This window comes from Acomys minous (assembly GCF_964271855.1).
Source record: "Acomys minous genome assembly, chromosome: 7".
Lineage (NCBI taxonomy): Eukaryota > Metazoa > Chordata > Mammalia > Rodentia > Muridae > Acomys > Acomys minous.
The window spans coordinates 40,253,371-40,266,531 of NC_140488.1; the positions used below are offsets into that span (position 1 = coordinate 40,253,371).

At 41.3% G+C, this 13,161-nt stretch overlaps 1 protein-coding gene across 4 annotated transcripts in view; it reads left to right on the top strand.

The window, feature by feature from the left end:
• The first annotated feature begins 268 nt into the window (after positions 1 to 268).
• The window catches only part of AMOT (angiomotin), a 59,951-nt gene continuing 47,058 nt past the window's right edge, over positions 269 to 13,161 (top strand). For 3 of the 4 annotated variants that reach the window (XM_084790549.1, XM_084790552.1, XM_084790551.1), the window contains exons 1-2: positions 269 to 697; positions 8,672 to 8,741. The gene's annotated coding sequence lies outside the window, so the exon portion shown is untranslated. Of the gene's footprint in view, positions 698 to 2,359; positions 2,401 to 8,671; positions 8,742 to 13,161 lie in introns of all 4 variants that reach the window. The other variant, XM_084790550.1, reaches the window with a different exon arrangement.

Sequence of the window (13,161 nt, forward strand, 5' to 3'; positions counted from 1 at the left end):
CTATCGAAACTACCGTCACCAAGTCGAGTCCCGCGCATGGAAGAACTAGAGCCTGCGCCTTATCCTAGCTCAGACTCTGCAACGTAGCAAACGTAGCCGATCAATTGTTTGAAAGTTCCCCGCCCAAAGGCCGCCTCTCCTCCCGGGCTCCGCCTTCTCCCCTTCCCCGGGTCCTGGGGGCCTCCCTCCGGCCTCCCGCTCTGTTAGCGCCGCCCTCGGCCCTGCCCAATCCATCTTCCACCCCCCTTCTTCTGGGCGGTCCCAGCAGCTCACCGCCAGAAGAAAAGGCACCCGTGCCTCCCCTTCTCCTACCTCCCATCCTTTGCTCAGGAGCTGCCTTCATCGCAGTCACGCCCCTTCCTTCCGAGGAGCGTTTGGGCTGCGTTCGCTGGTAGACCCCTGATTTACTCCTCCATCTCCGTTCTCTTTCGTCTCTTCTCTTAGTTCTCCTCGCCTTCCCCCACTACTACCACCTCCAGCCTGTCTTGCCTCCCAAGATCCGCTGCTCCACCCTCTGGCCCGGTATCCTGCTTGTCCACTGCTACGGAGACCGAGACGAGAGACCGGAGGGAGCAGCTAGGTGGGGAGTAGCCTGGACCCGGGGCTTCCTCCCTACCCATCCCTGGCCTCTGGCCCGGGACCAAAGCCTCTTGAGCCTGCAGAGAGAATCGTCACCTTGTCTTCATTGCTTTCAGGGGTAGGAGAAGCTTTGCTGCTTTTTGCGGGGAACTGGGGCAGTAATTGTGTTGTCAACTTGCTCATGCCCTTGTTTGTGAGAAGGTTGTTGTATGTGCTTGTGGGGATTGCCAGTATGTTCTACTTTCTTTGCTGTATTCTTTCCTTGAGTTTTCTGAGATGTGCAAGAAGTTTAAAACAGTTTAAAAGTATAGGCTCCTCTCCTACTTCACGGAGGAGATGCTGGAAAGGGTACCATTGCATGGTGCTACTTTATTTCCTCCCTGAGTTCTTGTAGATCCCGACTGAATTGATCACTTAAGACCCGTAACTAAGTTAGGGACTCTGAGATCTACCTTTAGTTCTGCTTGAGGGTTTGCCCTTATCTCAGTTATCTAGATGGTTTTCTCCTAACAGCTTAGGCTTGGGCTGGGAGCTCACCCTCCCTGAGCCCAGGGCCATGAATTCTTGAAGTTTTAAAATGTGGAAGTAATGTACCACACAACTACTCGCTTTATGCAGGCATGTGTCATGGTGTGTGGTGGTGGTGAAGGTCCAGAGACGGAGATTGCCGTTATTTGGTTCATAAGGTCAGAAGATTTTAATAAGTGGTTTTGCAAGATCACGCAGGTGTTAGTTTTAAGGTCCGACCGAGCCTTGGCCACGTTACTTTTGTTCACCAACACAAAACTTTCTTCATAGAAAGATGAAAATGAAGAGGAGGGTAAGGAGGAGGGAAAATGACTGATTTTATAGACTGCGAGCAGTCCCTGGTGATTGCCACTAATAAATCATAATTTGCTAATAATTTGCAGCGAGGGACTGAATACAAATTAATGAAAGATGAAAGCGAAAATTTAGAGAAAGCCCTTTCAGTTATTGCCCTCTGCCTCCATGAACAGTAGATGTGAGGAGATAATGTAAAACTTCTATGAGTATAACTTTTTTCTCCTATTTAGAGGGAAAAAATTAATCACCATAGTCTTTAGTGATGAAGGGCCAAGTGTATATCTAAGTCTACTAAGGTTTGGCCATGTAAAAGGATGTTTCTCGGGCCGGCTTTGTGAAGCCTCCTCAGACCTTTCAGAACCATCATTCAGTGACTAAGAATAGTCAGAAATGCCATTTTGGACATGGGGTAGATTTTCACCTATCTCCTACCTCTATCCACTTGGGCAAGTGACACAAGTATATGAGACTGGTTGACTTGAAAGACTCATTACTGAGATGTCTCCAATCCGTTGCTTATTCTTTAGGGAATAAATAATTTACACATATTTTCTTATTTCTTTGGTTGATTTTAAAGGGGTGCGGGAGGGGGGGAGTGGACGGGCGGGGGGGGGGCAGGGCGGGTTTTAGTAACGTGGAGAAGGAATGTTGCAACGTTACATGGTGACCATTTTAAAGGCTATCAAGTTTCAGCTCAGCTGGGAGGGAAAAGCTGGCTGACCAAACTAAATTTTCAAACTGGTCTGGGACACTTTAATAGCCAGGTGGTTGTAGAGTAGTTGCATCTATTTACAGAAAATAACTCAGGTCCCAGCTATTCTGTACGGGTTTGCCTGGTGTCATTTTCAGGCACCTTCTGGCGCCTCATCATACTTCAATTTGAGTTCCTTCTTTCTTTTGAAAAGTTTGTGTCTCTGTAAAATTCAAAGTTTTTTTTTTTCTTTCTACTTCACAGCCTAGGTGCCAAGTAAACCTGTAACTCCACCCATACGTAAAGTAAGTTTTATGTGCACATCATAAATCCCTTTACTTGACCAAAAAAAAAAAAAAAAGTTTAGAGAGAGATTTTAGCAATTCATATTTGACATTGAGATTTGGAACACGAACCTTAGTTTTTCATTTATGAAGTAAGGCTTATTAGACTCAGGTCTCTTCTGAGGCCGATTACCCTCCACTTTTGTGTGGAAAGAAGCTGACTCTCTCGAATGCTTTTGAGACTTGTCCAGTAGGAAGATAGCGGGATGGCTACTTTGACTTTGAGGTCCCATTGAGTGCCAGCATTCTAAGTGGGTACATCTGCTTCTGGGCCTCTCCTAAGAGCTCTCTCCCAGGGCCTGCGCCTTCTTTAAAAGGGTGTCTTTGTAATTAAGCAGCCCTTCCCCGCCCCCCCCCCAACTCCCTTCTTCTTTTGATCCTGTTTTTTAGGCTTATTTTCCGTTTGGAGACAAGAGGAGTTTCTCACACCCTCCTGCTCCCCTCTTAATGTTTCTCTTCCTTTATCCTCGAAAATCACGCCTCCCCCCCCCCCCAAGTTCTCAGGATAGTTTGCAGTTCTGTTTTGTTTGGGGCAGAGCAAGTGTTACCAGTAAAGAGGAATAGAGGATATATTCCCTCTTGGGAAATGCTTGTGACCAGGTAGCCTCCTCCATGGAGACTGAGTATTTCAAATGCATGAGAGCATGGTCTAGTCTTCACACTGTCTGGTAGGAATTGTCCTTTGCACCCATTAAGCCCAGCTTAAACCCACTGAATGGGGTAGAGAGAGGTATGTGTGGTCGGGGCCTAGCCTTTTAGGATGGTAAATGTTTCCAAATCTATTACAGCACCTCTTTCTCCCATGGTTTCAGTGGGTTTAGAGAGTGGTGTGACAAGTTAATTAACTGGGGACTAAATCAATTTGTTTAGAATCGTGATCTATTGATTTCTCGTCCCTAGGAATTTTTGTTGGGGTTTTACTATGATGGGTTGTCTTTAGCATTACTTACTTTTTATTCCTTGTTGCCTTTTGTGGACTTTGGTCCAAAATCTAGGTTCCCACCCCCAAGTCAAAGGTTAGAATTTAGTTGCAGGAACTAAGGGGGTATTAAACAGCCCAGGACACCGCATTACCCTCCTCCATGGTGGGCTTCTGACCCTTTTGGAGGAAGGGTCCCCTTCCAAGTACAACACAAACAATCTGAACAAAAAAAGGAAAAAAAAGACAGAAAGAAAATGAAAGAAAGTAGAAGGCCATTTGCCTTATAAAAGTATCTACACAGGCTTTCCTAGTTAGTGTCTTTATTATTTGATAGTTTTTTTTTAAAAAAAGCCCTCAGTATAACTGGACTGTCTCAGGACCATATTTATTACATAAAGGACTACATTTACATTTTCTGTGTTGATGTTGCTTGAAGTAAATGAGTCTGTTATTGGGCTTTTGAAGCCTTTTGTTGTATGTGGTGGAATTAATTGTTTATATCATTCTGGCTTGTAGTAATGCTGGCTGCATTAGATTGAGCCCACACCTGCTCATAGAAAGAGCATTACTTTCTGGATGTAATATAACTTTGCAGATTTTGGAGTATCTAAGGATGAGACTACCTCATTTTGGTGAAACGTTTTATCTCCAGTTATTATATTTCACTAGCCCATGGACCCAGAATTTTTTTTTTTAATTTTAGCAAACAATGGCCGCTGATAACATTTTACATATAAGAATCTATGGTAGGCTTTCCGGGTGCGCTTACTGCTGAGAGGAACCTGGGCTTTAGACACTTTCTTCCTCTGTAAATTGTGGAGGTTGGACAGGGTGATTTCGATAGTCAATTCTCAAAAATGTATGCTTGTCTTTGGAGGCCTCATTAATCTGGTGTGCCTTTGAATGACAAGGTGTGACAGTTGTTACAAACACAATCCTGATCCCAGCACTCACCCTAGGCAGAAGCAGGTGGATCTCTGTGAGTTCAAGGCCAGCCTGGTCTACAAAGCAAGTCCAGGACAGCCAAGGCTACATAGAGAAACCCTGTCTTGAAAACCGAAAGGCAAAACAAACAAACAAACAAACAGAAAACCAAACCACCCCCCCCAAAAAACAAAACAAACAACCCCCCACAATCCTTTACTTATCCTGTGTGTAAGGATTCGGCATGGGGAGTCTGTAATAATGTATCTACAGAAATGTGCTTTGTATTTTAATAGTATCAAATAATGAACCCAAGACTGTCTACGAACCTTCAAGAATCTTATTCACTTTTTTGTGGTTCCTCTACGAATGTGAATTGTGCATACTTTGGGTCATAAATGTATGTAATGTTGTTTTGAAATAAGACTTTGTCAGTGACAAAGCTTTGTAAACTGTTATAAAGTAGTGGAGTAAGAACCAATGTGAGCTCTTATTTTCTCTGGGGTACCCTTCCTCCCTTTCCCTTCTCCCCCCCCCATGTTTATTTAATAAAATCCTCTATGACTTAAAAAAAAGAAAAGAACCAATGTGAGCACATGGGAAGCATCTCATACATTTGTGTCAGGATTGCCAGGAGGGACAAACAGGTTTGTGTGAACTCTGAACACTATGAATTAGAGGTGGTTTGTGTATGCAGTGGGCCTGTTAATACTGTGCTTATGACCTCCTGTTACACTCTTCTACTTAAAGCAAACCCAAACTGGAGCCCAGTGTTTATTAGTCTAGATCACTGGAAATTATTTTGAAGTTGTTGTATCATGATATCTCATTAAGATAATATGAATTTGGATAGATTGTGAAGGATCCAGAATCAAGAAGAGGGAACATGAAGGCCTAGAAAGGCATGTTTGATAGCCTCAGAAATAATGTTTGCCAGACTGGTGAAGGGAAAAAACAGTAAGGAAATAAGCTTGTAAGCAGTTAAACACACAGCATGTAGGTACAGTAGAGTGCTCTACTGCTCTACATGAGACCATTAGTACATAGAGAAACAAGTTTCTAGTCTGTGTGTGATAATCTAATTATTGATAGAGTCATTCCTAGAGCCTGTATAAATTTCTTAGTGAAATAGAGGAATATGTTTCATACTTTGTGCTCCTGGGGGGAAATGCAGGTGGGTTGAGTCTATTTAGTAATAGTTCCTAATGCAAACCAATTTCTCTTCTCTCTCTTCTCTGTCTCTGTCTGTCTCTCTGTCTCTGTCTCTCTCCCTCCCTCCTTCCCTCTCTTTCTCCCCCTCCCTCCCTCCCTCTGCAATTTTACTTGACATTTGTGAAGTCCCTTTTGCTCTCTTTCTGGCTGCCTGAAGTGGCTTTATGTCTGTGTGCCTTGAAGCCAGGATCTGGGATTCTCTGCCCAGCCCCTCTCTGACTTGCCATGTGACCAAGGGTAGCTGAATTAGCTGCTCTAAGCTTTAGTTACCCTTCTGGGAAGCGAGGATATTAATACTTCACAGAGGTGTTTAGGCATGCTTCATACTGGGCACATGCTTTGAGGTCATTGGATGAAAGGTGTTTGCATGATGGCAGAGCAGGGTTATTATAGGGCCCTGAGCAGGTGTTCATATTTAATGAGCTTTTGCTCTCTTATAACATACAGTGCCCTTTGGTGGCCTATTGCCTTACTGACTATAATTAAGATTGACCCTACATTTGTGTTATTGACCCTCTCAACCTTTTCAAAAAAGTAAACACTTTCGTACTCTGTGATAGGTTGAGACAAAATAAGAGGACTGTAGTGACTGTTAGGGTGAGGAAAAATAGTTTGAGAAAGAGACATTAGTTGGGATGCACCCCAGTGACCATTGAATTCTTGAAAGCACCTTCAAAAGGTTAGAAGAAAGCAACATTTGATGTGTCTGTGTTATAAGGGAGAAAGTCTTGAGTAATATTCATCTGTGACAAATATTGATGATAGCTAGTGACTGAAACCCAGCTATTGTAGTGTTTTCTGCACAGATGGTTTTTATTAATGATAGAATATTTATGTATGCTGTACAATTCGTGGCTCATTTCCATGTGTATGTCAGAACTTAAATACCCCCAAAGGCAACATTAAGATAACATTAAACATAAATGTGGCCAAGCTAGAAAGGGTGGATTTGGGGCGGGGTACCTCCCTTATATTTATTGGTGTTGCTTTAGATTACAGTAACTGGTCACCTGTACTCATTGATGCTGATCTTTTCCCCTCCTTATAATATCCCATAGTAAACTTTACATTTTGATAGAGACAAGTGATTTATGATGCAGATGAAACTGATGTATGTATTTTCTAAGAGCATTTTTTTCCCAGCACATGCTTCTCATTATCCGAGAGGCCTGGACTCAATCAGTAAAGGAGCAGAGAAACCACATAATTGAAAGGAGAATGACGGTGGTGCATACTTGGAATATTTGTGGGAAGGGGATTGCTGACATCAGAAAATGCAGTGGCCTGAGTGTTAACAGCATTGAGAAGAAATAGGCTTTCTGTTTCTATGTATTGAGCAGTATTTTAAGGCCATACAAATATAGGCCAGGTTTGACATCTTTTATAAAGTTGTCCTGGAAACTTTGGTGAGGGTGGTTATAGACGAGTTCAATTAAAACCTTCCCTATTAGGAAGCTAATTAGCGCATCCTTTACTCATTTTAGTTGTTTTCAAGGGGCACCGATTTGCACTAAATTAATGACATTCTCCCTCATGTAATAACAAACTAAGATTAAAAAATAATAATCACTAATGAGGAATGGACTGCCAATTCTGAAGAAATCGACTTTCCTCTGTTACATTTAGGGATTCAGCTCAGAGTTTTGTTTTACTCCCTTACTTTCCTTTGTGAACCACAGCTTACTAGTGGGAGTTCTCTTTGTGTATTGGGGAAATTCAATGGATCACCATAACACACTGTTTTGTTAAGATAATATTCTATATTTTCTTCTATGATTTTCTTCTCTCCTTTCATCTTTGTATTCCCCCTCCCCATTTGTGTGTGTGTGTGTGTGTGTGTGTGTGTGTGTGTGTGTGTGTGTGTGTGTGTGCTCGCCTGAGTACATGCATATATCCAGCAAAGGAGGGAGGGGGGGAGAGAGGAAGAGAGAGAGAGAGAGAGAGAGAGAGAGAGAGAGAGAGAGAGAGAGAGAGAGAGAGAGAGAGACCTATTGTTTTCTAAAGCAAACAGTTTTTGGAGCTAAGAAAATATTGATGACCTGCTTTATCCCCTAGAGCATTTTTCTGCCTGAGGCTGCCAGTTAGGATTTGTGTAGGGTCCTGTGGTAAGTGTTCTTACCTGGTTGTTTCTGGGGCTAGGCTAAGCACTTCTCTTTCAGTGGTGTGAAGGGGAAGGGTTATGGTGGGGTTAACCACCAGAGCACAGGCTACCTAGTAGTTTCTAGTTTGTTTCACCTCTTTTAGGCAAGTAAATCCTGCCTTGTGAGATTTCAGGGCCATATGCAGAGGAGTAGATGCTCTATACAAGGATAAAACAGAAATCTATTTTGATCCTCCCTTCCCTCCACAACTTGTAGGAGATGGTCCTTATTTATACATAGTCCCTGATGCTTTTTTCCCCATGGGCCATACCTGCATTCATTCTTCTTATTGAGGCAGTGACTTAGGCTCTATGCCTGTGGCATAGCTGATCTTACTCAAGTCCTTTTTTAAGAAGGCAGGGTCTAGATTCAGTTCTATAGAGCAACGCAGTCAAACTAGGTTTCTGGTGCTTGCAGAACAGTGGCAGGAGGAGGGGCTGTTTCTGACTTGGGAGAGTGACTCAGGTTCTTTGGCATGAAGATATGAAATACTGGCTCTTGTCCATGCACCTGCTGGATGCCACACCTGCAGACAGCACCTGAGCCTTGCTGAGACGCAAAAGCCTTACTAAAGGCAAATGGAGCCCCTTTCCAAAGTCGTACAGCAAAACAGGGGACTCCAAATTATGTCAGGGAGTTAGATAAAGCCATTCATTCTTGTGTTGGTGTGGGGAATTGTCCTAAATACTGTCTTGTAGGTGAAATACACTTCTTTAAACATACTGTTGGAGTGAGAGGATTTGGCTTTCTAAATGAGTTTCTCTCTTTTATTTTTCTAATTAAAACTAATTTTAAATAAAAAAAATCTATTGTAAACTGTCTTCTTCAAAACCAGACAAGTAGTCTTTGGAAGGTTTTGTCTTTTACCTACATAGGGCAGGAAGTCACAAGATTTGATTTCTGATCCTGACCCTACTGGTGAGCAACAGTGAAACCTTAATCAAATGAATTACCATTAGCTATTGGTTCTGTACTTCTGTTTCTCCTGTTGTAAAGTGTAGTTAATCACATCTGCCTTTATTTCTACCCACAGCTGCTGAGAAAGCTAACAAAAGTGAAAGAAAAACTGTTGACTCCGTAGAAAGAAGGCTAAGAAACTAAAGGTAATAATAATGTTAACATTCTATGTCTTTCATCTACTTTGTTCTATTGCAGCCTTCTATCAAAGCCTTGGGAATATTATTATTCACTCTTTATGCACACAGCGAGCACATTGATGCGTTTTACAGACTGGGATAGAAATAGAATACACCTGTCTCATGTGCTCCAAAATCTCATATTCCAGCAGCTTGCACTTGTCTTCTGTTTCTGGCCCAATTGCTGTGATTTCTTCCTGTACACTTAGAAGCACAAAAGAGGAGAATTACCTTCTTTTATGTCTCTGCATTAGTCCTGGAGACTTCCATCCCTGAAACAAGGTCTTCTTAATTGAAGTTGTATAGAGGAGGGGACCTGAGAGTTAATAAAGAAATTTGCTTCATTTTTACAATGTACCTGATCCTCAAATGATCATTTTCTTCTGGGGTCCATCATTCCATTAGCTTTAATGAATTATTTCCCTGTTCCGTATGCCCCAGCCCTCTCTTACGACTTTAGCAGTTAACCATATACCAATGACTTCCAAAGATATATTTCAGTATGTCTTTTAACTCATGTGGATCCACAAATTCAGTGCCTTCTCAGCTCAGATAATTTGCCCTGTCTGCATTGTCAGAGATACACTGTGTTCTACAGAAGTATTAAAATTAGACCTACCTGACTTTCCCAGAAGCTACTGATGCCTGGGCTCTGATTACTTGTTGTTGTTGTTTTTTCGTACTCCAGTGTCTACGGAGTATAAACGGGAAGCAAACACTTCTAGATATAGTAAGTTGTCACTAAATTTTGTTAAAAATGCACCATGATTAGTGCTAAAATATGTGAAGTACAATAGGAACATAAAGGGAACAGAACGTATTATCTATATTGAACAGACTTCAGTGCAGGGAAGATGGAGAAGGATAAGTGAAAATCTTTGAAGGAGGAAATAGAAAGCTACACTGCACTTTTCTGAAGGCACTGGAAGAAAGTGAAGAAAAGAAATGGCCATTGTGTCTATCCTTGTAAAGCCAGGTCATCTCTGGTCTGCTGCCTTCCATGCCTAAGACCTGAATGGCTTTGTAAAGTCAATGGGAATAAACCTCTGTCTATAACACATTGCTCATTTAAACAGGTGGCATTTATAAATATTATATTAAGTCAGGTAACCCTTTAAAGTGCTACTTTCACTGAGGATACAAATAGAGGCATGCACTCAGGCTCCTTGTTTATGTACACTCAGTTTTATCAAGCAGCATGCCCGCTAGGACACACTAAGATGGGGACCTCAAAACTAACAAATTCCATTCTCAGAATGTAACAGGCTGGGTCACTAGAACTGAATGTCTTCAAGCTGACTGTCAGATCTTTCCAAGGGCAAAAATGAAAGATGATATAAGCCATTACAGGCCATGAACCTGTTCTCACCCATCTGATGTTTTTACTAATTAGCTTCTTGGCCAAGTGGCAATTTGGGGCAAGTGCACACAAGCTAGATTCCTAGGGGAGCCCACATTCCACTCTGCCATTTCAAAAGCCACTGAGGTCCTACATTGCTTCTCTTGGCTTTAGCTCCTCAGTGTCCCCAGAGCCCTGCTCTGACCTGGGAGAAAAATGAGAGCAGAAGCACGTTTTATTAAGGGAAAACAAGATTTCACAGGGCATTGATGTTCTTCCACTTTTTGTTTGCTAGTTTGTTTGTTTTTAGTGGATTGTCTACAAACTTGGGTGCTCCATATATTTCACTTGAGGAGTTGTATCATTAAGAAACAATATTTTACTAAGATTTTATTAATATAATTAAAAAACATTTTTCTGGGGCTGGAGAGATGGCTCAGTGGTTAAGAGCATTGACTGCTCTTCAAGAAGACCCAGGTTCAATTCCTAGCACCCACATGGCAGCTCACAACTGTCTGTAACTCCAAGATCTGACATGCATAGACATACATCCTGGCAATATAATACATTTTATAAAAGAAACCTTTAAAGAAAGAAAAGAAAAAAATATTTTCCAAAATGTGGCAAAAGGTTAAATGTGTTTATAACATTATTTAGATTAGCACAAGACTGGAAGCCATTTGACTATCTTAATTATTGAATAAATTGGTAAGTGCATCTTGATACACTCATTTAATGGACTATTACATTTGTCATTGCAATATTTGTTATGATGTCTATGCCAAAAGATGGGTAAAGGCTTACAATAAAGTGAAACATAAGCTCCTATATTACTGGTATATTAATATTTCCTTGCACTGGTTGTGGCTCACACCTATAATCCCAGAACTGGGTGAACTGAGCAGGATTGCCATGAGTCTGAAGCCACATGTACTACATGGGGAGTTCCAGGATTGTCTGAGCAACTCAGTGAGACCCTCTAAAAACAAAAGCAGGTCCTTGCATTGCTTTGCAAAGATCTAAACAGAATGTTAGTAATATTAACAATGTCGAAGTACTGGGTTTGTAAGTGACTACCTTCTTTATTATAAGTATTCACATGCTGTGTTTATGCTGTTTATAGAAATAAAGAGTAAATAACAATAGTAGGAGGAGACTGTTAAGGCAGCAGGTAGCTAGGTACCATTCTTAAACTTTCTCCCTTTTATGTTCATTCTGATTTTATGGATCCTTTACACTTTTTCCAAGGCAGTAAAGCGGTGAGATGTGGTAACAAAGTCTCAACATCCTCTTTTGAAATAGATGTATATAAGAGAATAAAGAGTGGTAGCAGCAGGATACACCATGCTTCTCTGTGTTTCACTGGCCCCTCCACTGTGCATGTGATTTTTTTTTCTTTTTTTTTCTTTTCTTTTCTTTTTTTTTTTTTTTTTTTTTTTGCCTATCAGTATGTTCAGGTTACTTGCTTCAGAGCAAGATAAACTACAGTGTAAGTGGAATAAAAACATGACCATTCCTCGTCTGGTCATAATGGCTCAAACAGCTGCCTCTGGTTGGCCTTTGATGTGCACATGCACAACATGGTGTACACACACACACACACACACACACACACACACACACACACACACACACACACAGACACACACACTACAGTAAATAAATAAAATTAAAAATGTAATAAACATAAAATGAATTAATGTTTTAGAAACAGATCTCACACAATCCTCAGTTAGCATTGAAATTTTTAAGGCTTTACAATTATTTTCCAATGTGATCTAGGCAATGAATGACATAGGAGAAAAGAACTGATGTCCATTCTTTCCTAACACATTTTTTTTGTTGGATTTGGTTTAATGAGACAGGGTTTTTCTGTGTAGCCTTGGCTATCCTGAACTCACGCTGTAAACCAGGCTGGCCTCGAACTCAGATATCCACCCACCTCTGCCTCCTCAATGCCGGAATTATAGGCATGCACCACCACACCTGACTCCTAAGCAAGTGAACAGTTAAGCAAGAGCAAATACCAATCTAGTGTGAGAGTCACAGGAGTGTGGGGTATTAAGCAGTGTCCCATGTGACTTCCCAAATCTGGCTCCCGCTGGCCCAAGAAACTCCGCACCAATAACTGAGATGCAAATAGGGACTTTAAATAAAGCAACCTTCATAATTTTTAAGCATTATAGAAAAAAAAGCTAAATTGAAATGATAATTATAGTAATAGTTAACTTTTTGAGTCTTTATGGTGTGTCAGTCGGCATGCTTAGCACTTTACATGTAATACCTTTCTTAATCTTTATAATAAATAATGCATGTGGTATGTACATCATTATTCCTAATTTGTAGGTGATACCACTGAGACCAGTGGACTTTAAGAAACGTGGATGAGGTCAGTTAGTAGAGAGCCTAACTCAGGATTTGAATTTGAGCAGTGAGATTACAGAACCTTTGACTGTGGTGCTGTTGCTGCTTCCTCATTACCTGTTAAACTCAGCGATATCCTATGTAAGGAATTAAATGTGTGCTTTGTGTCTCAAGATATCTTGGGAAATGTCGGGCCCATGAACGATCAAGCCAATAAGTGGCCCAACTTGAAATCACATGAGAATCTATGGGGCTTCTTGGCTTGTTGTTGTTGTTAGATTTGCTTATTTGAATGGGTATTTGGCCTGTACGTATTTGTATATGGTGTGTATGCAGTGCTGGTGGTGGCCAGGAGAAGGAGTATTGTGGGTTGGAGTTACAGACAGTTGTGAGCCAGGTGGGTGCTGGGAATTAATTGAACCCTTGTCCTCCAGAAGAATAGTCAGTCAGTGCTCTTAACTACTGAGCCAACTCGCCAGCCCTGGCTTCTTGCTTTTAATGAGAGAGAGAGAGAGAGAGAGAGAGAGAGAGAGAGAGAGAGAGAGAGATTTTATTCACAATGACATAATCACAGAAATTTTGACCTAGAAGCTTTCTGTTTCTCTGGAAATAATGTATGAGGTCAATTGATCCAAATTTAACTGAGAAACAGGTTTTCTAGAGTAGGCTTTCCATCCTTGTTGT